Source organism: Lycium barbarum, chromosome 9 (genome assembly GCF_019175385.1).
Source record: "Lycium barbarum isolate Lr01 chromosome 9, ASM1917538v2, whole genome shotgun sequence".
In the NCBI taxonomy this organism is placed as follows: Eukaryota; Viridiplantae; Streptophyta; class Magnoliopsida; order Solanales; family Solanaceae; genus Lycium; species Lycium barbarum.
Genome location: NC_083345.1, coordinates 94,860,130 through 94,865,564, shown reverse-complemented (window position 1 = coordinate 94,865,564; position 5,435 = coordinate 94,860,130).

Here is a 5,435-nt window from a genome sequence, read left to right as displayed (position 1 = left end):
TGGTGAAATCCTTAAAAGACAAGGATTGCGAATTTGCGAAACAACTGATGTATTGTGAATTTATTAGAAGAAACAGATGATATCCTTTGGGATAAAGGTGGTGTTATAGGAAAGCTTGGTACACTTATCATCAGAATATAAATGCTACCGAATGGAGAATTTGAAACGACTGTAAGCACTGGCTAATTACTGATTGGAATGAATGGAATGTGGCTTCGGATAAATTGCTACATCAATTACATTACTCGGGTACCACTCATTACATAAGAGGTTGTACTGTATATATCGAGAGTTCTCATCGCCTCATGATTGTGTTAGGGTTTCATACATGGGTGATCGAAGTTATAGATGATATAAAAGAAGACATGGATATGGTGCAATATACCGAATGTATTGGAAAGGAATCATATGAATTTGAAAATTGGAAATGGGGACATAGAGTAGAATATAAATAGATAATGATGTGGGTACACCCTAAAGGGGGGAAGCGGATGAAAGAAATGCAAATGTAAGATGAAATCAACTGACACTGCAATACATTTAATGTGAAATCTTAAACTTCAAGTAAGATCCCATGTTGAAACAAGTTGGTAAGATCTGAAGGCTAGCGATAAACGGATAGAAGCCAAGATGGTATTTGAGACAGTGCTGAGAGTTATTGGAAAGGATCTTGGATAATATGACACCAGAAGATGGATACCGATAAAAAGGGAGAATACGACAAGAGAATGGTGACGAATAACTCAAGAGATGTTATGAAGGATAGTAATGCTATACTGGATTAGAGGTTAAGATATTGGCAATGGATTTATTGGCTAACGACATGGTGACACATAAGTAGCGAAGGAGAAGGGAAAGGAAGGGAGTATAACAAGGAAGACTACAAACGAGTTTTAGTAGGATATGAGAAAACCAAATGGCGAATAAAGGAAGGGAAAGGAGCGTGACAAGATGGACCGCAACTGAGTCTTAGTACAAATAAGATATGTAAAACTGGATGAACCAGGAGAGGGAAGGACTATGACTAAGATTGGATACACTTTATACAAGTAGTACAAGAATAGTTATGTAACCTACGAATATTTGTATACTAAGAATGGGACCAAGTGAGTACCTGATAAGAGAAGAATATAGGATTTGCATAAAGACTAGCGTGGTGACGCTAAGGTATTTTTCCGGGCTGATTGAGCACCTACACATACTCGTGTAAAGATTGCAATAGGATGCGTGATAGGAGAACTAAGAGCAAATTTGAATAAAGGGGTAATCGAAGAGTTTGAGTCAAAAATAGAGAAACGACGCGAGATAAAATGCCTAAAGTATTGCCAGTTAGGGTAAAGGAAGTTACGAAATGATTTAACCGAGGCGATCAGAACAAGCGGGTTACTGGTTACTGGATGACAGTGAAGTTATAATATGAGGGAACCCTAGCGCTATTTGATGGACAACCCTATAGATCGAGAGCAAGAACTAAAAGCAAGTGATAGTTAAAGACCTTTAAAGGAAAGTCAGAAAGTGACACATGATGCTGAGGATTCCAGAATACGAACAGTCACAGCGGAGTAAAGTAAGGAAATTGGAGTACAAGAATGTTACCCTCTAGGAAATTTCATTTTACTCGTAGAGTCTGTGAGGGATCTACAAATACCGGAGGTATGAAATACTCTAAGAATTGCAAAATCTAATAGACCGATGAGGGATGTCTGCGCGTTACAAGATCTTGTTTAAAGATAAAAAGGTAAAGTGAAGTGAACGATACATCATCTTAAGGGAGTAACTATAGAAAAAGAAAGAGTCGGGTCAGGACTACATGCACCATGAGTACAAGTTCGAATAAATCGATGACAGTACAACTGAACAGTATGCAGAGAAGAGAGATAATAACACTTCAGCAGAACAGCTCGAAACACAGCTGATAACCAACTGTGAAATAAAGAGGAATGCAAAGACAACGACGTGGAATAATTACCTTGAGAAGCAACAGAAGAAGGAAATATTACAGGAATGATTCTGTAGAGATCTGAAATGCATTATGATAAATTAAAGGAAATCGACCAACGAAAGAGTCATGTGAAGAGTATAATTCAGTGAAAGGACGTTTAAGGAAATACTGGGAGTTCAGGACCAGTATAACATTCGAGGACGAATGTTCAAAAGGGGGGAAGGATGTTATACCTCGTATTTTTATACGTCGAGTTATTCGCAAGAGAATCGACTCAAGTTAAAGACGAGATCATTTTCGGACACGAAATATAAATCTTTAATTTTCAATTTTAATTAAAACATAAATTGTTTATAAATTTTATTTAGTATAGAAATATTATTGGAGATTAGGGACTAATTAATTGTGATTAAATTACTAAGTAAGAATTAGGGATTAATTAAACTAATTAATTTTAATTATCTTGAGTGGGCCCCACCCGATTAAAAAAAATATATAAGATGATGACTCACTATAGAGGAGCACGTGTAAATAGAATAGGCAGCATATATATGCATTGTTGGTGACTAATGTTGGTCATAAACTTCAATTGTGATTTCCAATTCAATGGAGAGAAAAGAATACATAGCCATGGCTGCCACTGTTCACGGCCAGCCATGGTTGAAGGGAAACAATGTTGTTGTTGTTGGGTGTGGAATTGGCCAAACAAGTCAATTCTTTTGTTCACATAGTCGTGATGTAAGCGCTTACCTCATCATAGGAAATTCATTCCTATAAATAGGTAGCTTATGGTTCATTTGTAAAACACACCAAATTGAAGAAGACAACACATCCCAAAGAGAGAGAAAAATCTAAGAGAAATACTCTTAGTGAAAGGCCTAAGTAAGAGAAGGTCTTTGAGAGAATTTTTTGTGGTAAAATTCTTGAGTGTAATTGGGATTGGGGTTGTGAGGTTGAGTGTTGTAAACACTTGTAATATTTCTTCTTTAATAAGATCTGCAGCAGCAACGTGGACGTAGCTCTCACATTGAGGGTGAACCACTATAAATCTGTGTGTGCTATTTATTCTTCGCTTACATCACGGCGTAAGTAGGTTCTGTGTAAGGAGGTTGGTATTTAAGTGGTCCAGCTGTGACCCTCCAATCTTTCCTGGGAACCTGCTTACAAAGGTCGGATTTGGGATTCAAATCCTAACAACTGGTATCAGAGCAACAGGTTGTGTTGTGATTTAGAAACGATGGGAGGCGAAGATGGTACGACGCACGGCATTGGTAAATTCGATGGTACAGACTTTGCGTTCTGGAGAATGCAAATTGAAGATTATTTATATGGCAGAAAGCTTCATGAACCTCTGAGTCCGAAACTAGAGGAGATGAAGCAAGCAGATTGGAATCTCCTCGACAGACAAGTTCTGGGAGTCATTCGGCTGACGCTGTCGAAGAACGTTGGCAAAAGAGAAGACCACCGCAGATATGATGAAGGTATTGTCTGACATGTATGAGAAACCTTCGGCAAATAATAAGGTATTTCTCATGAAGAAACTATTTCATCTAACGATGATGGAAAATGCTCATGTTGCTGCACACGTAAATGAATTCAATACCATTGTAAATCAATTGTCATCGGTAAAAAATTGACTTCGATGATGAAGTGCAAGCTCTAATTTTGTTGGCATCCCTACCAAATAGCTGGGAGCCAATGAGAGCAGCGGTTAGTAATTTTGTCGGCAGTGACAAACTAAAGTTCAACGATGTTAGGGATCGTATCCTTGCTGAGGAGGTGCGCAGGACAGATTCTGGAGAGGCATCGACGAGTTCTGCTTTTAATGTTGAAAATAGAAGCAGAAATTATGACAGAAACTACAACCGAAATAGGGGCAGATCAAAGTCAAGGAATGGCAGGGGTCAATCCAGACCAGGATGAACACATGAGTGCTGGAACTGTGGAAAACCAGGTCACTTCAAGAAGAACTGCAGGGCGCCAAAGAAGGAGGACAACAAGGGGGCTGGAATCAACGCTGCTACGGAAGACATTGGCGATGCGTTGTTGCTATCGGTTGACAGCCCGATAGACTCTTGGGTGCTTGATTCAGGAGCGTCCTTTCATACCACCCCACATCATGATATAATGACAAACTATGTGGCTGGGAATCTCGGCAAAGTTTATTTAGCCGATGGAGAGCCGCTAGACGTTGTTGGCACGGGAGACATTAATTTGAAGATGTCAAATGGATCCTCGTGGAAGATTACAAAAGTTAGACATGTTCCAAAGCTGATGCGAAACCTGATTTCAGTAGGTCAGCTTGATGATGAGGGATATGATCTCAACTTTGGTAATGGGTCTTGGAAGGTGGCGAAAGGTGCTATGGTAGTTGGCCGAGGAAAGAAGATTGGCACTCTCTACATGACGGATAGCTGTCGTGATATTGTTGCTGTGGTTGACAACACAAAGAAGACAGATTTGTGGCATTGTCGGCTTGGGCATATCAGCCAGAAGGGGATGAAGCTGTTGGTGACAAATGGCTTAATTCCGGAGCTGAAGACGGTGGACCTTCATACGTGTGAGAGCTGCATTCTCGGAAAACAAAAGCGAGTAAGCTTCTCAAGTGCAGGCAGAGAGTTGAAGGTCGAAAAGCTGGAATTGGTGCACACAGACGTGTGGGGACCTACCACTGTACCCTCCCTTGGAGGATCACACTACTACGTGACCTTCATTGATGATTCAACCAGGAAGGTATGGGTTTATTTTATGAAAAATAAATCCGATGTGTTTAGTGTATTCAAAAGATGGAAAGCCATGGTCGAGAATGAAACAAACCTCAAGTTGAAGTGTTTGAGGTCCGACAACGGCGGAGAATACACTGATGGTGATTTCAAACGGTACTGTGCCGATAATGGGATCAAGATGATGAAGACTATTCCTGGAACGCCGCAACAGAATGGAGTAGCCGAAAGAATGAACCGAACGTTGAACGAGCGTGCTCGGAGTATGAGAATACACTCTGGACTGCCCAAGACATTCTGGGCAGATGCAGTCAATACCGCGGCCTTCTTAATTAACCGAGGACCGTCAGTTCCCTTGGATTTCAGAATTCCAGAAGATGTCTGGAGTGGCAAGAAGGTAAATCTTTCATTTCTGAAAGTGTTCGGTTGCTTATCATATGTTCATAATGATGATACGGCTAGAAGCAAGCTTGATCCAAAATCAAAGAAGTGTTACTTTATTGGCTATGGTGACACCGATCTTGGGTACCGATTTTGGGATGAACAAAATCGGAAGATCATCCGAAGCAGGAATGTTGTCTTTAACGAAGAGGTACTGTACAAATACAAGCTGCAAAAGAATTCAGAATGTCAGGACAAGGAATCGGAAATAGTCGATTTGAAGGACTTTCCGGCACCTGAGCCGCAACCAGGTACAACCGAGGCAGAGGAACAAACAATCCGAGAAGGTGCTGATGAAAGTGTTGATTCTGAAACAAATGAACAGACGC